Source organism: Pelophylax lessonae, assembly GCF_965119305.1.
Source record: "Pelophylax lessonae genome assembly, chromosome: 3".
Taxonomy (NCBI): Eukaryota; Metazoa; Chordata; class Amphibia; order Anura; family Ranidae; genus Pelophylax; species Pelophylax lessonae.
In genome coordinates, this window is record NC_138770.1 from 451,393,003 (window position 1) to 451,415,623 (window position 22,621).

A 22,621-nucleotide genomic window follows, 5' to 3' on the forward strand; every position below is an offset into this window, starting at 1 on the left:
TGCTTACTAACGTGTGTGGGGGAGGTGATTGAGTGACACAGGGACAGATCGCAGGTTCAGCTATGCTGAACCCTGCAATCTGTCACTGTCTGTCACTTAGGAGATCCGCCCGATTTGTTTACACAAGCAGGCAGATCTCCAAACTCGATTCCCCGACGATCGGGGAAGAGCAGCGGCGATCGCCACTGCTCCTCCCCTGGCCCGACTCCCGCTGTGACTGAATACAGCGGGAGCAAGCCTCCGGCGGCGCGCGAGAGCCGCCCACAAGGGGAGGAGTCCAGCGACGTAGGTCTACGTCGCTGGACGGGAACGAGCAACTGTGCCGCAGTAGAGGCACAGTGAGCGGGGGTAAAGTGTTTTTTTTTTTTGAAAATTTGTTTTTATTGAAATTTTGCACACATAAACAGACAATACACTGCCACGCAGGGCAACATTTACAACCAAGGACAACAGGTCAACCCCCCCCATCCCACCCCCCCCCTCCAGGCTCCACCCAGCGCGTCCATCACAAAAACAAAGCTTCTAGCAGCAATAAAGATACCCCCCAAGTCTGCTCCATCTACCAAGGAGCAAGGTCATCAAACACAGACATTAGCACAGTACAGTACCCGCATTCAGTAACCCCATGCCGTATTCAAAAACCTGAGAGACTTCAACACATGCAGCTAGCACCCAGCGAGTTGGAGAACATCATCAACTGGCACGACCACCCCCCCCCCTAGATAACCCCGAACAGGATCCCATAAAACCTCAAAGCTGAGCCACGGAGGTCGAGGCTGGGGAGTCTATCCATATTTTCCACACTTTATCAAACTTGCGAGGACATCCCCTACTGAGATACGTAGCCTTGTAGAGCGGAGTCACTTTATTAACTAAGCCCTTCCAAAAGAGGATCGTGGGAGCCAAGGGACTTTTCCAGTGTAAGAGCAGAGCCTTGCGAGCATAGAAAAGAAGTAGACTGACCAGAGTACGAACTGCCCTCGCGGGGGCCACGCCATCCACCAACCCCAAAAGACAGACCTCCACGGAGCAGGGGACCGGAATCTTAACCACCTCCACGACGCAATCCAAGACGGATGCCCAATAGTCCTTGACCACCGGGCACCCCCAGAAGATGTGGCTGAAGTCCGCCGGAGAATGCGAACAACGCCAGCACTCCGCCGAGGCCGTCTGATAAATACGTGCCAACCTCGCCGGCGTGTAATAGATCCGATGTAGGAATTTAAAGTGAATAAGGCGGTCCCTTGCAGAGACCAGGTAAGCGAAGGGCGAACTCCACATATCATCCCAGTCATCACCATCCAGGTCAGGCACCTCCCCCATCCAGCGTTCCCGACACCTACGCACCGCCGGCGGAGTGGTGGCGAACAATTCCCTGTACAACTCCGAGAGGGGCTTCCGCATATCCGTCGCCTGTAACACCACTTCAAGAGCTGAAGTTTTAAGCACAACCCGGGGGGACCCAAACTGTGCCACAAATGCATGGCGGAGTTGAAGATAACGAAAAAAATATTTATTGGGTAGATCATAACGCACCTTCAAGGCATCGAAGGCGCACAACTCCCCACCAGAGACAATGTCCCCCAACAACTTAACCCCTTTGACGGCCCAGATGGCGGGATCAGGGATCGAAGCAAAATGAGGAAACTTGGGGTTCCACCACAATGGGGAGGCTGGGGATACACTAGTAACCCCCGGCTCCACCAGCATCAGCATATGGTCCCGGGCCTTGATGGTAGAGCGCATAGTCCCTGTCAGCTGAAATTTAGCCCTGGACCCCCGATGCAGCAAAAGCTGAAGACTCTCGTAGGAGCCCAAAACAGCCGCCTCCAGCACCGTGGCGGAATCCCCATCGTCCCCCATAAGCCAGCGCCGCGCCACCACTCCCTGCCCGGCCAGGAAATATTTATAAAGATCAGGCAAAGCCAATCCCCCCTGACCCCAGGGCTCCTGTAACACTTGCATGCCAATTCTAGGAGGGGAGTTACCCCAAATAAAGGAACCTATCAGGCCATGAACGCGACGGAAGAACGACCGTGGAACCCACACCGGCGAGTTCCTAAGGAAGTACAGAAAGACAGGGAGGAGTTTCATCTTTACCAAATTAATGCGCCCCAGAACCAACAAAGGTAAGTCGCGCCACACCTCCGCCCTGCGTTTAAAGACCTCCAGCAATGGGAGAAGATTCAGACTGAGATAGTCAGCCACTCTCGCCGACACCCTGACTCCCAGGTATGTGAACTCAGTCACCCATTTCAAAGGCAACGCCCCATCCGCTGCAGCAATAGCACCAGGATCAATGGGGAGCATGGTGGATTTATCCCAATTAACCCTTAGGCCAGAAAACTTAGCAAAAGTGTCAAGGATATGGAAGACCGCCCGCAGGGAAACATTAGGATCCTTCAAAAACAAAAGCATATCATCCGCATAGAGCGCCAGGCACTCCTTAATGGAGCCCACTTCCAGCGCCCCCACCTCTGGAGATGCACGCAAGGCAATAGCCAGGGGTTCGATCATCAGGGAGAACAGAAAGGGCGAAAGAGGGCAGCCCTGCCTTGTCCCCCTACCCACCCCAAAAAAGGGAGATAGGGTGGAACCGATCTTCAACGCCATACGCGGGGAAGAATACAGGAGGGAATTCCACTTACAAAATTTAGGACCAAATCCCATACTCCGCAGCACCACCCCCATGTAGACCCAATCCACCATGTCGAAGGCCTTGGCAATGTCCAGCGACACCACCACTCTAGTGCCAACAGAGGCATGCGACACCTGCAAATGTGTAAACAGGCGTCTAAGGTTGGTGTCTGTGGACTTGCCCGGCATGAATCCGGTCTGATCAATGTCCACCAGGGAGGGCAGGACCACAGCCAGCCTAGTAGCCAAGACCTTCGTGAGTATCTTGAGATCCACATTGAGCAGGGCAATGGGGCGATAGGAGGAACACAGGGTGTGGTCCTTACCCGGCTTGGGCAGAAGAACAACATATGCCTCGAGCATAGAGTCCGGCAGGGCCCCCTGATCGAAACACGCAGCATACAGAGCCTGGAGCCTGGGAGCCAAGGAGTCCGAATACTGCCGATACCACTCCGCCGGGAATCCATCAGGGCCCGGCGACTTATTGGGGGGGAAGGACGAGATGACTTTTTCAATTTCCTTCAACGTTATGTCATTATCCAACCATGCACTGTCCTCGCCCTCCAAGACCGGAATCGGCAACCCAGATAAAAGGCGCTCCAACTCCCCCAGGTCATATGCAGGCAGAGGCAAATAGGTGTCAGAGTAGTAATCCATAAAGACCCGGGAGTAGTGTTGAGCGAACACGGACTGTATTATTCGTGTTCGTACCGAATAATTGGATTTTTTGTACCCGAACACGGACACGGACACTTTACTGTATGTTCGGGTAAAAATCCGTGTTCGGTCGTTTTATTTCCGGGTTTTGCATGCTTTGGCGCTCTTTTCATGGCGGGCTTTCAACAGCCAATCAACAATCGTTTAACTGGTGTGCCTTAAGCCATCCCAGCCATGCCTGCAAATGTCTCAGTAGCTGTGATTGGCCGTCTGAAGCATGTGACCAAGTCTTTATAAGTTCGAGGCAGCCGCAGCGGCGTCATTATGCTGCTTAGATTCAGGGACAGAGCACACATCAACGTGCTGGCTGCTGATTAGGGAAAGATAGGCAGGAAAAAACCATTTGTGTCCGGATAGAATTGAGGGACAGGTCGGAGTGTTTAGGCAGGGCGAGTTGTAGGCATTTTAGGGATAGAGTCTGCTGAATTATATAGGGTCAGTGTCTTCTACAAACTACAATCGATATTGCTGTGTGGGGGGGTGGGGTGAATCTGCACTCAATCCTGATCTACGATCTCTTCTCAATCCTGTTAGGGACAGAGTCTGCTGAATTTTAGGGAAACTGTGTTCTACAAACTACAATCGATATTGCTGTGTGGGGGGTGGGGTGAATCTGCACTCAATCCTGATCTACGATCTCTTCTCAATCCTGTTAGGGACAGAGTCTGCTGAATTTTAGGGAAACTGTGTTCTACAAACTACAATCGATATTGCTGTGTGGGGGGTGGGGTGAATCTGCACTCAATCCTGATCTACGATCTCTTCTCAATCCTGTTAGGGACAGAGTCTGCTGAATTTTAGGGAAACTGTGTTCTACAAACTACAATCGATATTGCTGTGTGGTGTGGGATTGGAGATAGGCAGGTGTCAGTGATCCACATCCATTTTTCTGTGTGTGAGCTGCAGTGAACACAATCTTTTTGGGCTGCAGTGAACACAATCTTTTTGGGCTGCAGTGAACACAATCTTTTTGGGCTGCAGTGAACACAATCTTTTTGGGCTGCAGTGAACACAATCTTTTTGGGCTGCAGTGAACACAATCTTTTTGGGGTGCAGTGAACAAAATCTTTTTGGGGTGCAGTGAACACAATCCTTTTTGGTGTGCAGTGAACACAATCTTTGTGGGGTGCAGTGAACAAAATCCTTTGTGGGGTGCAGTGAACACAATCTTTTTGGGGTGCAGTGAACAAAATCCTTTTTGGGGTGCAGTGAACAACATCCTTTTTGGGGTGCAGTGAACACAATCTTTTTGGGGTGCAGTGAACAAAATCCTTTGTGGGGTGCAGTGAACACAATCTTTTTGGGGTGCAGTGAACACAATCTTTTTGGGGTGGAGTGAACAACATCCTTTTTGGGGTGCAGTGAACAAAATCCTTTTTGGGGTGCAGTGAACAAAATCATTTTTGGGGTGCAGTGAACACAATCTTTTTGGGGTGCAGTGAACACAATCTTTGTGGGGTGCAGTGAACACAATCTTTTTGGGGTGGAGTGAACAACATCCTTTTTGGGGTGCAGTGAACAACATCCTTTTTGGGGTGCAGTGAACACAATCTTTTTGGGGTGCAGTGAACACAATCTTTGTGGGGTACAGTGAACAGAATCTTTGTGGGGTGCAGTGAACACAATCTTTGGGGGGTACAGTGAACACAATCTTTGTGAGGTGCAGTGAACACAATCTTTGTGGGGTGCAGTGAACACAATCATTGTGGGGTGCAGTGAACTCAATCTTTGTGGGGTACAGTGAACACAATCTCATACTGAAGGTTTGAGGGTGCTGCCTGTTCCATACTCCCCCTACTCCTCATCTAGCCTTTTAGGGGTACAAACAATAGTAATTGGGGCCTAGTGTGGTTGTGTACGTGTGATATACATACACTTTTTTGGGATCATATTTTCTATTCCGCTATTTAATCAAAAACCTTTGGGGATCAGTTAAATTGGGGGATAGTCTGTGTTGGTACGTGTGAGAGAGATCCACCTTTCCAAGTTGTTGGGGTTCATCTCATACTTCTGAAGGTTTGAGGGTGCTGCCTGTTCCATACTCCCCCTACTCCTAGCCTTTTAGGGGTACAAACAATAGTAATTGGGGCCTAGTGTGGTTGTGTACGTGTGATATACATACACTTTTTTGGGATCATATTTTCTATTCCGCTATTTAATCAAAAACCTTTGGGGATCAGTTAAATTGGGGGATAGTCTGTGTTGGTACGTGTGAGAGAGATCCACCTTTCCAAGTTGTTGGGGTTCATCTCATACTTCTGAAGGTTTGAGGGTGCTGCCTGTTCCATACTCCCCCTACTCCTAGCCTTTTAGGGGTACAAACAATAGTAATTGGGGCCTAGTGTGGTTGTGTACGTGTGATATACATACACTTTTTTGGGATCATATTTTCTATTCCGCTATTTAATCAAAAACCTTTGGGGATCAGTTAAATTGGGGGATAGTCTGTGTTGGTACGTGTGAGAGAGATCCACCTTTCCAAGTTGTTGGGGTTCATCTCATACTTCTGAAGGTTTGAGGGTGCTGCCTGTTCCATACTCCCCCTACTCCTAGCCTTTTAGGGGTACAAACAATAGTAATTGGGGCCTAGTGTGGTTGTGTACGTGTGATATACATACACTTTTTTGGGATCATATTTTCTATTCCGCTATTTAATCAAAAACCTTTGGGGATCAGTTAAATTGGGGGATAGTCTGTGTTGGTACGTGTGAGAGAGATCCACCTTTCCAAGTTGTTGGGGTTCATCTCATACTTCTGAAGGTTTGAGGGTGCTGCCTGTTCCATACTCCCCCTACTCCTAGCCTTTTAGGGGTACAAACAATAGTAATTGGGGCCTAGTGTGGTTGTGTACGTGTGATATACATACACTTTTTTGGGATCATATTTTCTATTCCGCTATTTAATCAAAAACCTTTGGGGATCAGTTAAATTGGGGGATAGTCTGTGTTGGTACGTGTGAGAGAGATCCACCTTTCCAAGTTGTTGGGGTTCATCTCATACTTCTGAAGGTTTGAGGGTGCTGCCTGTTCCATACTCCCCCTACTCCTAGCCTTTTAGGGGTACAAACAATAGTAATTGGGGCCTAGTGTGGTTGTGTACGTGTGATATACATACACTTTTTTGGGATCATATTTTCTATTCCGCTATTTAATCAAAAACCTTTGGGGATCAGTTAAATTGGGGGATAGTCTGTGTTGGTACGTGTGAGAGAGATCCACCTTTCCAAGTTGTTGGGGTTCATCTCATACTTCTGAAGGTTTGAGGGTGCTGCCTGTTCCATACTCCCCCTACTCCTAGCCTTTTAGGGGTACAAACAATAGTAATTGGGGCCTAGTGTGGTTGTGTACGTGTGATATACATACACTTTTTTGGGATCATATTTTCTATTCCGCTATTTAATCAAAAACCTTTGGGGATCAGTTAAATTGGGGGATAGTCTGTGTTGGTACGTGTGAGAGAGATCCACCTTTCCAAGTTGTTGGGGTTCATCTCATACTTCTGAAGGTTTGAGGGTGCTGCCTGTTCCATACTCCCCCTACTCCTAGCCTTTTAGGGGTACAAACAATAGTAATTGGGGCCTAGTGTGGTTGTGTACGTGTGATATACATACACTTTTTTGGGATCATATTTTCTATTCCGCTATTTAATCAAAAACCTTTGGGGATCAGTTAAATTGGGGGATAGTCTGTGTTGGTACGTGTGAGAGAGATCCACCTTTCCAAGTTGTTGGGGTTCATCTCATACTTCTGAAGGTTTGAGGGTGCTGCCTGTTCCATACTCCCCCTACTCCTAGCCTTTTAGGGGTACAAACAATAGTAATTGGGGCCTAGTGTGGTTGTGTACGTGTGATATACATACACTTTTTTGGGATCATATTTTCTATTCCGCTATTTAATCAAAAACCTTTGGGGATCAGTTAAATTGGGGGATAGTCTGTGTTGGTACGTGTGAGAGAGATCCACCTTTCCAAGTTGTTGGGGTTCATCTCATACTTCTGAAGGTTTGAGGGTGCTGCCTGTTCCATACTCCCCCTACTCCTAGCCTTTTAGGGGTACAAACAATAGTAATTGGGGCCTAGTGTGGTTGTGTACGTGTGATATACATACACTTTTTTGGGATCATATTTTCTATTCCGCTATTTAATCAAAAACCTTTGGGGATCAGTTAAATTGGGGGATAGTCTGTGTTGGTACGTGTGAGAGAGATCCACCTTTCCAAGTTGTTGGGGTTCATCTCATACTTCTGAAGGTTTGAGGGTGCTGCCTGTTCCATACTCCCCCTACTCCTAGCCTTTTAGGGGTACAAACAATAGTAATTGGGGCCTAGTGTGGTTGTGTACGTGTGATATACATACACTTTTTTGGGATCATATTTTCTATTCCGCTATTTAATCAAAAACCTCTGGGGATCAGTTAAATTGGGGGATAGTCTGTGTTGGTACGTGTGAGAGAGATCCACCTTTCCAAGTTGTTGGGGTTCATCTCATACTTCTGAAGGTTTGAGGGTGCTGCCTGTTCCATACTCCCCCTACTCCTAGCCTTTTAGGGGTACAAACAATAGTAATTGGGGCCTAGTGTGGTTGTGTACGTGTGATATACATACACTTTTTTGGGATCATATTTTCTATTCCGCTATTTAATCAAAAACCTCTGGGGATCAGTTAAATTGGGGGATAGTCTGTGTTGGTACGTGTGAGAGAGATCCACCTTTCCAAGTTGTTGGGGTTCATCTCATACTTCTGAAGGTTTGAGGGTGCTGCCTGTTCCATACTCCCCCTACTCCTAGCCTTTTAGGGGTACAAACAATAGTAATTGGGGCCTAGTGTGGTTGTGTACGTGTGATATACATACACTTTTTTGGGATCATATTTTCTATTCCGCTATTTAATCAAAAACCTCTGGGGATCAGTTAAATTGGGGGATAGTCTGTGTTGGTACGTGTGAGAGAGATCCACCTTTCCAAGTTGTTGGGGTTCATCTCATACTTCTGAAGGTTTGAGGGTGCTGCCTGTTCCATACTCCCCCTACTCCTAGCCTTTTAGGGGTACAAACAATAGTAATTGGGGCCTAGTGTGGTTGTGTACGTGTGATATACATACACTTTTTTGGGATCATATTTTCTATTCCGCTATTTAATCAAAAACCTTTGGGGATCAGTTAAATTGGGGGATAGTCTGTGTTGGTACGTGTGAGAGAGATCCACCTTTCCAAGTTGTTGGGGTTCATCTCATACTTCTGAAGGTTTGAGGGTGCTGCCTGTTCCATACCCCCCCTACTCCTCATCTAGCCTTTTAGGGGTACAAACAATAGTAATTGGGGCCTAGTGTGGTTGTGTACGTGCGAGATACATACACTTTTTTTGATCATATTTCCTATTCCGCTATTCAATAAAAACCTTTGAGGATCAATTGAATTGCGGGATAGTCTGTGTCGGTACGTGTGAGAGAGATCCACCTTTCCAAGTTGTTGGGGTTCATCTCATACTTCTGAAGGTTTGAGGGTGCTGCCTGTTCCATACCCCCCCCTACTCCTCATCTAGCCTTTTAGGGGTACAAACAATAGTAATTGGGGCCTAGTGTGGTTGTGTACGTGCGAGATACATACACTTTTTTTGATCATATTTCCTATTCCGCTATTCAATAAAAACCTTTGAGGATCAATTGAATTGCGGGATAGTCTGTGTCGGTACGTGTGAGAGAGATCCACCTTTCCAAGTTGTTGGGGTTCATCTCATACTTCTGAAGGTTTGAGGGTGCTGCCTGTTCCATACTCCCCCTACTCCTCATCTAGCCTTTTAGGGGTACAAACAATAGTAATTGGGGCCTAGTGTGGTTGTGTACGTGCGAGATACATACACTTTTTTTGATCATATTTCCTATTCCGCTATTCAATAAAAACCTTTGAGGATCAATTGAATTGCGGGATAGTCTGTGTCGGTACGTGTGAGAGAGATCCACCTTTCCAAGTTGTTGGGGTTCATCTCATACTTCTGAAGGTTTGAGGGTGCTGCCTGTTCCATACCCCCCCTACTCCTCATCTAGCCTTTTAGGGGTACAAACAATAGTAATTGGGGCCTAGTGTGGTTGTGTACGTGCGAGATACATACACTTTTTTTGATCATATTTCCTATTCCGCTATTCAATAAAAACCTTTGAGGATCAATTGAATTGCGGGATAGTCTGTGTCGGTACGTGTGAGAGAGATCCACCTTTCCAAGTTGTTGGGGTTCATCTCATACTTCTGAAGGTTTGAGGGTGCTGCCTGTTCCATACCCCCCCTACTCCTCATCTAGCCTTTTAGGGGTACAAACAATAGTAATTGGGGCCTAGTGTGGTTGTGTACGTGCGAGATACATACACTTTTTTTGATCATATTTCCTATTCCGCTATTCAATAAAAACCTTTGAGGATCAATTGAATTGCGGGATAGTCTGTGTCGGTACGTGTGAGAGAGATCCACCTTTCCAAGTTGTTGGGGTTCATCTCATACTTCTGAAGGTTTGAGGGTGCTGCCTGTTCCATACTCCCCCTACTCCTCATCTAGCCTTTTAGGGGTACAAACAATAGTAATTGGGGCCTAGTGTGGTTGTGTACGTGCGAGATACATACACTTTTTTTGATCATATTTCCTATTCCGCTATTCAATAAAAACCTTTGAGGATCAATTGAATTGCGGGATAGTCTGTGTCGGTACGTGTGAGAGAGATCCACCTTTCCAAGTTGTTGGGGTTCATCTCATACTTCTGAAGGTTTGAGGGTGCTGCCTGTTCCATACCCCCCCTACTCCTCATCTAGCCTTTTAGGGGTACAAACAATAGTAATTGGGGCCTAGTGTGGTTGTGTACGTGCGAGATACATACACTTTTTTTGATCATATTTCCTATTCCGCTATTCAATAAAAACCTTTGAGGATCAATTGAATTGCGGGATAGTCTGTGTCGGTACGTGTGAGAGAGATCCACCTTTCCAAGTTGTTGGGGTTCATCTCATACTTCTGAAGGTTTGAGGGTGCTGCCTGTTCCATACCCCCCCTACTCCTCATCTAGCCTTTTAGGGGTACAAACAATAGTAATTGGGGCCTAGTGTGGTTGTGTACGTGCGAGATACATACACTTTTTTTGATCATATTTCCTATTCCGCTATTCAATAAAAACCTTTGAGGATCAATTGAATTGCGGGATAGTCTGTGTCGGTACGTGTGAGAGAGATCCACCTTTCCAAGTTGTTGGGGTTCATCTCATACTTCTGAAGGTTTGAGGGTGCTGCCTGTTCCATACCCCCCCTACTCCTCATCTAGCCTTTTAGGGGTACAAACAATAGTAATTGGGGCCTAGTGTGGTTGTGTACGTGCGAGATACATACACTTTTTTTGATCATATTTCCTATTCCGCTATTCAATAAAAACCTTTGAGGATCAATTGAATTGCGGGATAGTCTGTGTCGGTACGTGTGAGAGAGATCCACCTTTCCAAGTTGTTGGGGTTCATCTCATACTTCTGAAGGTTTGAGGGTGCTGCCTGTTCCATACCCCCCCTACTCCTCATCTAGCCTTTTAGGGGTACAAACAATAGTAATTGGGGCCTAGTGTGGTTGTGTACGTGCGAGATACATACACTTTTTTTGATCATATTTCCTATTCCGCTATTCAATAAAAACCTTTGAGGATCAATTGAATTGCGGGATAGTCTGTGTCGGTACGTGTGAGAGAGATCCACCTTTCCAAGTTGTTGGGGTTCATCTCATACTTCTGAAGGTTTGAGGGTGCTGCCTGTTCCATACCCCCCCTACTCCTCATCTAGCCTTTTAGGGGTACAAACAATCGTAATTGGGGCCTAGTGTGGTTGTGTACGTGCGAGATACATACACTTTTTTTGATCATATTTCCTATTCCGCTATTCAATAAAAACCTTTGAGGATCAATTGAATTGCGGGATAGTCTGTGTCGGTACGTGTGAGAGAGATCCACCTTTCCAAGTTGTTGGGGTTCATCTCATACTTCTGAAGGTTTGAGGGTGCTGCCTGTTCCATACTCCCCCTACTCCTCATCTAGCCTTTTAGGGGTACAAACAATAGTAATTGGGGCCTAGTGTGGTTGTGTACGTGCGAGATACATACACTTTTTTTGATCATATTTCCTATTCCGCTATTCAATAAAAACCTTTGAGGATCAATTGAATTGCGGGATAGTCTGTGTCGGTACGTGTGAGAGAGATCCACCTTTCCAAGTTGTTGGGGTTCATCTCATACTTCTGAAGGTTTGAGGGTGCTGCCTGTTCCATACCCCCCCTACTCCTCATCTAGCCTTTTAGGGGTACAAACAATAGTAATTGGGGCCTAGTGTGGTTGTGTACGTGCGAGATACATACACTTTTTTTGATCATATTTCCTATTCCGCTATTCAATAAAAACCTTTGAGGATCAATTGAATTGCGGGATAGTCTGTGTCGGTACGTGTGAGAGAGATCCACCTTTCCAAGTTGTTGGGGTTCATCTCATACTTCTGAAGGTTTGAGGGTGCTGCCTGTTCCATACTCCCCCTACTCCTCATCTAGCCTTTTAGGGGTACAAACAATAGTAATTGGGGCCTAGTGTGGTTGTGTACGTGTGATATACATACACTTTTTTTGGATCATATTTTCTATTCCGCTATTCAATAAAAACCTTTCTAGGGCAAGATCTTAAATTACAGAAATATGAGGAGACCGTCAAATAAGGGCCGTGGCCTGGGTCGTGGTGCTGCTGGTAGAGCTCCTGTTGCAAGGAGAGGACATGGTCGATCTGTGCCAGCTACACGCACAAGTGAAACACCTTCCTCAAGTGTGAGTAGGCGACAGAACCTGCATCAGTATTTGGTAGGGCATCAAACGCCCCTAGAAGTGATGAGGCCAGAACAAGTTGAGGCGATAGTAGATTGGTTTGCTGCTGACAGTGCCTTCAGTTCCTTCACATTGTCTCCCACCCAGTCTACTGCAGAAAGGTCAGAGTTGGCACCTGCAGCCAATGTCCAACCGTCTTTCACCTCACCCCCTTGCAAATCAGGCCAGCAGTCTGAGCCCCAAGCCATACAGCAGTCTCTTATTCTTTTTGAGGACTCTGTCAGCAGGGTTTCCCAGGGCCATCCACCTAGCCCTGCCCCAGAAGTGGAAGAGATTGAGTGCAGCGATGCCCAACCACTTATTCCTCAAGATGAGTACATGCAAGGATCATCGCAGCACGTCTCCGATGATGACGAAACGCAGGTGCCAACTGCTGCGGCGTTCAGCATTGTGGAGACCGACAAGGAGGGCAGGGGTGAAGACTGGGTGGAAGATGATGTGGAGGACGATGAGGTCCTCGACCCCACATGGAATGAACGTCATGCAGGTGAACTGAGTAGTTTGGAGGAAGAGGCGGTGGTCGCACAGAGCCACCAGCACAGCAGAAGAGGGAGCAGGGTGCAGAAGCGGAGCGGCCGTGCCCTAGACACTACGCCCGCTACTGCCCAACGCAGCAAGGGAACGAGCGCACCAAAGTCAGCTCAAAGGAGTTCTCTAGCGTGGAAGTTCTTTAGAAAATGTGCTGATGACAGGACACGAGTGGTTTGCACCCTGTGCAATCAGAGCTTGAAGCGAGGCATGAACCTTCTCAACCTGAGCACAACCTGCATGATCAGGCATCTAAGTGCAAAGCACGAGCTGCAGTGGAGTACACACCTTCAAAACCAAGAAACGTCTCTGGCTCATCCTGCTTCCTCTTCTGCTGCAGTCTCGGCCGCTCCAGCCACATCTGTAGTGATACCGGCACCTGCCACCCCGCAAACAGACGATCTGTCAGCAACACCACCACCTGGGTCACCAACAACCATCTCCACAATGTCCCGTGGAAGCGTTCAGCTTTCCATCTCCCAAACACTTGAGAGGAAGAGGAAGTACCCCCCTACCCACCCGCGATCCCTGGCCCTGAATGCCAGCATTTCAAAATTATTGGCCTTTGAAATGCTGTCATTCCGTCTGGTGGAGACGCACAGTTTTAAAAACCTTATGTCGGTGGCTGTCCCACAGTACGTCGTGCCCAGCCGCCACTACTTTTCCAGGCAAGCCATCCCTTCCCTGCACAACCAAGTGGGGGAAAAAATCAGGTGTGCACTGCGCAACGCCATCTGTGCCAAGGTCCACCTAACTACGGATACGTGGACCAGTAAGCACGGTCAGGGGCGTTATATCTCCCTAACGGCACACTGGGTAAATGCAGTGGCGGATGGGCCTGAGGCGGATAGCAATTTGGCGCATGTCCTTCCACCACCGAGGATTGCAGGGCGCTTCAGTTTGCCTCCTGTTCCTAACTCCTCCTACTCCGCTTCCTCATCCTCTACCGCCTCCTCATCCGGACAGCGTAACACCTTCACCACCAACTTCAGCACGGCCAGGGGTAAACGACAGCAGGCAGTTTTACAACTTGCCTGTTTGGGGGACAAACCACACACCGCGCAGGAGTTGTGGAGGAGCATGGAACAGCAGACAAATGAGTGGTTGCTGCCAGCGAGCCTCAAGCCCGGCCTGGTGGTGTGCGATAACGGGCGAAATCTCATAGCAGCTCTGGGCCTAGCCGGTTTGACGCACATCCCTTGCCTGGCGCATGTGCTGAATTTGGTGGTGCAGAGGTTCCTTAAAAACTACCCCGATATGTCAGAGCTGCTGCAGAAAGTGCGGGCCGTTTGTGCGCACTTTCGGCGTTCTCACCCTGCTGCTGCTCGCCTGGCAGCGCTGCAGCGTAACTTCGGCCTTCCCGCTCACCGCCTCATATGTGACGTGCCCACAAGGTGGAACTCCACCTTGCACATGCTGGAAAGACTGTGCGAGCAGCAGCAGGCCATAGTGGAGTTTCAGCTGCAGCACGCACGCGTGAGTCGCTCTGCGGAACAGCACCACTTCACCACCAATAACTGGGCCTCCATGCGAGACCTGTGTGCCTTGTTGCGCTGTTTTGAGTACTCCACCAACATGGCCAGTGGCAATGACGCCGTTCTCAGCTTAACTATCCCACTTCTATGCCTCCTTGAAAAAACAATTCGGGCGATGATGGAAGAGGATGTGGCACAGGATGAGGAGGAGGAGGAGGATGAAGAGGTAACATTTCCAAGGCTTTCAGGGCAGTCATTCGCAAGGGGCTCCGAGGGTGGGTTCCTGCACACGCAAACGCCAGGGACGCAATTGTCCAGCAGGGGCACAGTTCTGGAGGATGAGGAGGATGAGGAGGAGGAGGAGCTGGAGGAGGAGATGGAACCATGTTCACAGCAGGGTGGCACCCAGGCCAGCTCATGGCCATCACTGGTGCGTGGCTGGGGGGATACAGAGGACACGGACCATACACCTCCCACAGAGGACAGCCTTTCGTTGCCTCTGGGCAGCCTGGCACACATGAGCGATTACATGCTGCAGTGTCTCCACAACGACCGCCGAGTTGCCCACATTCTAACTTGTGCTGATTACTGGGTGGCCACGCTGCTGGATCCCCGTTACAAGGACAACGTACCGTCCTTAATTCACTCACTGGAGCGCGATCGCAAGATGCGCGAGTACAAGCGCACGCTGGTAGACGCCATGCTGCTGGCATTCCCATCTGACAGCGGGGCCACAGTGGAAGCACAAGGCAGAGGAGGAGGAGGAGGAGGTCGCCAACGCAACCAGGGCACCGCCAGCACCTCAGAAGGCAGGGTTAGCATGGCCGAAATGTGGAAAAGCTTTGTCAGCACGCCACAACAAACAGCAGCACCAGCAGCTCAGATGGAACGTCTTAGCAGGAGGCAGCATTTTACCAACATGGTGGAGCAGTATGTGTGCACACGCCTACATGTAGTGAATGACGGGTCTGCCCCCTTCAACTTCTGGGTCTCCAAATTGGGCACATGGCCTGAGCTTGCCCTTTACGCCTTGGAGGTGCTGGCGTGCCCTGCAGCCAGTGTATTATCTGAACGGGTATTTAGCACGGCTGGGGGCGTTATAACAGACAAGCGCAGCCGCCTGTCCAGAGACAATGTGGACAAGCTCACGTTCATTAAAATGAACCAGGCATGGATCCCACGGGACTTTTCCGTACCTTATGCAGAATAGCAATGGATACCGACCTTACCCACCCATTGTTCCATTTTTGCTCTTTCTCACTCTTTTGGGGTGTACCCTCATTTAAAATTTGTGAAAAGAAGCAGTGTTGGCTACCTCGTCCTCCTCCTCAGGGCCAGATTAATGTAGGGTCTATTGGAGCTGCAGCTCCAGGCCCCTACCTTTTATATAGGCCCCGGGTTGGCCATATTCACTGTTACTGCTCTTCTGTCACTTGTAAACACAGAAGTCTGGCTTCTATGCTCGCTTCCCCAGGCAGCACCCTCAGAACCTCCCCACACAGCGTGAAGGCCGGACAAGGAGGGACAGTTGGCGATGCATGGATGTGTTTATGGGCTTCAGAGACAGCATCCCATGTTGAATTAGGCATGCATGGCTGCACCCTTCCTCCTCTGGGTGCATGGCAAGGCACGGCCCTAAGGCCCTTCAAAATCCTCAGCACCAAGCCCATGATGCTGTTAATCCGGCCCTGGTCCTCCTCCACCGCCGCTTCCACCTACACCGCCCATAGGTGTGCGCAGCCTATTGCATTAAGGTGTGCACCCCAAAGTTGAAATACACATGCATGTGTTTGCCAGCAGGGAGAGTAATGTATCGGGGCCATGTACCTGTAGGCAAGGAGAAATAGAGCAGAGCAGGTCCCAGGGAGATCTTTCCCATCTCCTCACTGGCAATGCTATGTGCCCTAGGTGATTAGGGTGTGCCCAGGCACACCCAGCACACCCTGTGCGCACGCCTATGTCACCGCCACATCCACCACCACCTCAACCTCCCTCCTACTCCATATGGGCCTCGTCCTTCAGAGATGAAGAAGAACATTGTTTTATTTTTCTGTTTTTTTTTGTTGTTTTAAGTTATTTCCCTATCCACATTTGTTTGCAGAGCACTTGCCATGCTCTTAATTACGTTTTGCTGCCATTTGCAGCACTCTAGCCCTTTCCTTTGGTGTTTTAGAGCCATTTTAGTGCCTTAAAGTTCGGGTCCCCATTGACTTCAATGGGGTTCGGTGTCCGGGAAAAGTTCGGTAAAAGTCCGGGACACGGACCCGGACTTTTTTTTAAAGTTCGGCCGAACCCGTCGAACACGGACATCTAGGTGTCCGCTCAACCCTACCCGGGAGATCTCCCCCGGGTCCCTAACCAGTTCCCCCGAACCAGACCTGATACATGGAACACTTACCGAAGCCCTCTGGTCTGCCACCAAAAAAGCCAACAGCTTACCATTTTTGTCCCCCTTCTCAAAAAGTGACTCCGCTCTATGTTTAAGATTGGCATGCGCAAAATCAGTATCCAATAAAGCCAAACGCCTTCTGGCCTCCTCCAGTGCCGCATAGGCCGCCGGTCCCGGAGAAGCCGAGTATTCCTCCTCCAACCTACGGACCTCCAGCAGAACAGCCTCTCTATCAGCGTTAGCCTCCCTACGGGACGTCTTAATCGCAGAGATGTAATGACCCCGCATGACCGCCTTGAAAGCATCCCACAGGACCACCCCAGCCGTGGACGAGGCATGATCCTCCCAATATGCAGGCATTTGGGGCTCCACCTGCTGCATCACCTTTTCAGTCTGCAGCCACCCCGGCGATAGGCGCCAAGCACCCCTGGTCCCACCTGCCCCCACCCGCAGAGTCAGTAGCAGTGGGTTGTGATCTGAGAGACCCCCCGCCAAATAGGTGGCATCCTGGACCAAGGGAAGACAAGACTCATTAGCAAAAGCCAGATCTATTCTGGACGCCGTTCTGTGCACCCCAGACCAGCAGGAGTAGCCACGCACCCCAGGATTTTTCCAGCGCCACAGCTCCGTAAGCTGAGCCGCGGAAGACCATGACACAAGTTCAGGGGACGACAGTCTACCCGGGTTAGAGGAGTCCAGTCCGCCGTCCAGAACAGCATTGAAATCCCCGGCCATGATAAGAGGAAGGTGCATATAAGGGGCCAGGGTCACCAGGAGATCCACCAGAACTTGGGAGTGGAACGGGGGAGGTAAGTAAACACTCACCAGAACCACCTGCCGGTGAAATAACTCCAGGAGAACAATAACATATCGTCCGCCAGGATCCGTAATCACCTTTTGAATCGAGCAGGGTGCATTCCTACCAAGCAAAATGGATACCCCACGGGCATACGTGGAGTACGTGGCGTTGAAGATCCTCTGAATCCAAGGCCTCTTCAAGGCAAGCACCCTGCTGCCATCCAAATGTGTCTCCTGGAGGAGGATAACATGAGGTTGTACAGTTTTAATATACCGAAATATAGCCGTGCGTTTCACCTTGTCATTGAGACCTCGCACATTCCATGACATAATCTTAAGTAGCTCAGCCATAGAACAGCAGAGGGGCATATAGCAGGAGGAAGCCAGAGGACCAAGCACAGCCCGAGGACCAACCCGATCCTCCAGCTCCATCCAGACATGCAGCAATACATATACATAAGAAAAATAGACAATGACCACCGGATGGAGCCTGGAGCCTAAAACAACAACATCCCTGCTGTGATACCCAAACCTGAAACAAAAAAAAGTGCAACAGGGTATCCAGCCTATTCCCAAAACCCAGCAAAAAATTTAAAGGCATGGCTGCAACATAGAACCGCAGCCGGCGTTACTCGCGTCCGCCAGAGGTAGCCCCAAAAAAGGGAGCTGTCAGATCGTCAGTCCCAAAAAAGGGGAAAGAAAAAAGCAAAAACAAAAATTGTAAAAAGCAAAAAAATAAGCTGAAAAAAGAAAAGTCAAGTTCAACGACGTGTAGTACACAGAGCTCCAATAAACTGTACTCCACTCCACAACCCCAGGGACAGAAGCAAGGATCCAACCCAGGGCAATCCAGGAAGCTTCATGGCAGGATCATCAATGCAGGTACTGTAGATGCCCCCCCCCATTAGCCATGGAGGAGCCAGAGTGTGTGAAGACAGGATCCTCAAAAAAGGGGGGCACAGAGAAGCAGGAGTCTCATACCATCCTGGAGAGCGGGTGCACAATAGGAGATTAAATAGATTCCAACCAGTCTGCAGCCTCTCCAGCCGAATTGAAGAACAGGACAGTTCCCTTGTAATCCACACGCAGGCGGCTCGGGTACATCATGCCATACTTCAGGCCCTTGTTCCTCAGGATTTTACGCACTTCAGTAAACGATCTGCACTTTTTCTGCGTTTCCACAGAGAAATCAGGAAATAGCATTATCTTACTGTTCTCAAACAGCAACTCCTCCTGTCTCCTGGCTTCAGAGAGAATGCGGTCTCTGTCACGGAAGTTCAAAAAACGGACCAAAAAGGGGCGCGGGGGGGGGCCCCGGGCGGCCTGGGTCCTGTGGGAACCCTATGGGCCCTTTCCACCACGTAGGTCGGGGGAGGGGGAGGCAACTTGAGTAGATCACAAAAGAATTTCTCAGCAAACAGTGTAGAATTAGATCCCTCAGCCTTCTCCGGCAAGCCAACCACCCTGATATTGTTGCGACGCTGCCGATTCTCAGCATCCTCCATTTTGTCTGCCATAGCATTCACCTGGGCCTGCAAAGCAATGAGTTGTGCCGAATGGGAAGCGGTGACATCCTCCACCTCAGATACACGGCCTTCAGCCTCTGTCAGGCGCCCCCTGAATTTATCCAAATCATGGCGGATCAGGGTGCATTTAGAGGCCAGGTGATCAATCCGAAGCATTAGGGCAGTTTTAGAAGCGTCTATAGCCGCCAGGATGGGAGCGGTGATATCCCCCCCTCCAGGTGACCCCCCAGCCTGTCCAGCGGTCCCCGGCGATGACCCCTCAGTACCTGCGTCCAGCGGATGTTCCAGAAGAGGGTTCCCGGCCCCCGCAGACATCGTCCCCGACTGTGAGGAGGCTCGGGTGCCTGTGGCTGCAGATGGAGAAGAAGAGGCCTGCACTTTCAAGATGGCGGCGGTCGCTTTCACGCCTCACGGCGGGACCGATCGTTGAGGCCGCGGGGTCTGTGTAGAAACCCCGGATTTTCTCCCCGGCATTCGTGCCCCACCTGTGCCCAATGCGGAGTAGGGCAAAACCGCCGTGATCCGAGGCACAGGGGCCGTGGATGGAGCCGGATAAGGTCAGGATGGTGAGGAGCTCTGAGAAGACACGTCCGGCGCTGTCTACATCCCGGCCACGCCTCAAGGGGGTAAAGTGGTTAAGGTGCCCATCTAATAGTTTTTTTGAAACTATCGATGCTCCCTGCTGATACGACTGCTTGTGGAAGCGAATTCCACATCCTTACTACTCTGACAGTGAAGAACCCCCATGTATTTTAAGGTTAAACTGTTTTTCCTCTAGTTTTAGTGAGTGGCCACGTGTCTTATTGTATTCCCTTTCTCTGAAAAGTTTGTTCCTTATGCTAGGGTCGCCAGCACAGTATTTGTACATTGATATCATATCCCCCCTCAAGCGTCTCTTCTCCAGAGAGAATAAGTTCAGTGCTTCCTCATAGCTGATGTCCTCCATTCCCCAAATTATTTGCCCTTCTCTGGACTCTCTCCAGTTCCAGCACATCCTTCCTGAAGACCGGTGCCCAGAACTGGACAGCATACTCCAGATGTGGCCAGACCAGAGTCTTGTAGAGTGGGAGAATAATCTCTTTATTTCTGGAGTGAATCCCCTTTTTTATACATGCCAGTATTCTGTAGGCTTTGCTTGCAGCGGCTTGGCATTGCATGCCACTGCCAAGCCTGTTGTCCACTAGTACCCCCAGGTCCTTTTCCATCTTAGATTCACCCAGAGGTTTCCCCCCTGGTGAGTAGCTTGCTTTCGTGTTTCTGATGCCCAAGTGCATTACTTTACATTTTTCAACATTAAACCTAATCTGCCATGTAGTTGCCCACCCCATTATTTTGTTCAGGTCCGCTTGTAAGGTTTCCACATCCTGCATAGAAGATATTGGCATGCTTAATTTAGTATGATCCGCAAATACCGAGATTGTGCTAGATATCCCCTTCTCTAGATCATTTATGAATAAATTAAACAGGATTGGTCCCAGGACAGAACCTTGGGGGACCCCACTTTCTACACCCGCCCAATCCGAGTACTCCCCATTAATCACCACCCTCTGGATTCTCCCCTGGAGCCAGTTTTCTATCCAGGTACTCACCCTATGGTCCATACCTACATTCCTTAGTGTGTACAGTAAGCGTTTGTGGGGAACGGTGTCAAATGCCTTTGCAAAGTCCTTCATCGTAGAAGGTTAATAGATTGGTCTGGCAAGAATGATTTTTCATGAATCCATGCTGATTACTACTAATAATACTGTTTTCATTACTAAAGTCTTGTATGTGGTCCCTTAACAACCCCTCCAAAATCTTGCAGAATACTGATGTTAGGCTCACCGGCCTATAGTTACCCGGGATATATCTGGGCCCTTTTTTAAATATTGGTACCACGTTGGTTTTTTTCCAATCAGCTGGCACCATACCTGCCTGTAGACTATCCTTAAAGATCAAGAATAATGGTCTGGAAATCACCTGGCTGAGCTCTTTAAGAACCCTCAGGTGCAAGCCATCCGGTCCCAGTGATTTATTTATGTTAAGTTTCTCTAGTTTAGTTCTAAGTCTATCCTCTGTTAGCCATGGTGTTACTTCCTGAGGTGTATTATTTAGTTTAGCATTACAAGCTGGGTTAGTGTAGCCCCCAAATTCTTCTTTGAAGAGTGAAGAGAATAAATTATTTAACACTTTCGCCTCCTCTCTGGGCAGATTTCCTTCATTGTCTTTTATGGGGCCAATGTGTTCTGGCCTCGCTTTCTTACTGTTTATATACTTAAAGAATTTCTTGGGGTTCTTTTTACTCTCTTCCGCTATATGTCTCTCGTGTTCTATTTGAGCCGCCTTGATTTTGCCTTTACATTTCTTATTACACTCTTTGTAATGCTTGAATGCTGCCAATGAACCCTCAGTCTTGTATTTTTTGAAGGCCTTTTCTTTAGTATTAATATGCATTTTTATTTTGGAGTTTAGCCACCCAGGGTTTAGTTTTGCTCTTTTAAATTTATTTCCCTTTGGAATGCACTGGCCAATCCCTTTGTTTAGTATGCTCTTGAAGCACTCCCATTTTTCCTTCATGTTCTTTGTTCCCAGGGTTCTATCCCATTTGATATACATGTTAGGATTGTTCTTTGATCCTGAGTGCTGAACCTTATCCAGTTCCAGGTTTGGGATTCAGGATCTATCTTTTTATTAATATTTCTGTGTTGACTATTTCATTGAGATTGTTTGTGCATTTTACTAAACGCAAGTTAAAGGCAAGTAAACCTGATTCTTTACTGCAGATTCTGGTGGTTTCTTATCATTTACAATGACAGAACCTATAGTGTCAAGTGGGTTGGATAACATTCAGGGCAATCAAAGTATGGAGGATTCATGTACACCTAGCCATTCCCCAGGGGGCAGGGCTACATTAGTTTGACTTTAATCAGTAGTTAATGTCATTGTAAAGGGATTTTGTTTTAAATAACAAACATGTCATACTTACCTGCTATATGCAATGCTTTTGCATACAGCAGCCCCGATCCTCCTCCTCTGGGTTCCCCCCTTCGGCATTCCTGGCTCCTTCCCCCTGCTGAGTGCCCCCATAGCAAGCAGCTTGCAGTCATGTGGGCTCGATATGGAGACACCTTACAGCCTGATCCCTCCTCACAGGCTGTGATTGGTAGCAGCAGGAGCCAATGGCTCCCACTGCTGCCTCTGAGTGAGGAAGGTGGGCAGAGAGCTGGATCGAGATCGGGCTCAGGCAAGTATTTAGGTGTTTAGGTGGGGCTATAATATGGTTTACTCCTATGATCTTCAGCTCCATTTAGTGCTCATTTTTTTAGTGTTCATAAACAAATCATTCCATTTTACAAACAAATCACACTTGTGAAATTTTCAGAAACATCCCGCACAAAGCTGTGACATAAAACTGACATATTTCTGTTTTACAGTCACTGAAGAGGCATTTCTGATTGAACGTAATGTCTAAAATGAACTGAGCTGTGCTAAAATCAAGACAAACAGAACTTGGAAGAAGCATCTAAAAATAAACAGTTACATGGCCCAGAATATAAAATACTGGACCTTATAATTCTTATAATTGGTTATTGTTGAAGAAAATCTAAAGCATTCAGTCACCTATAAACATGACAGCTCATTGTAAAACCCTGTAAAGTCTTTGTTATGGGGTTGCATAGTGCTCAGGGCAAACATTG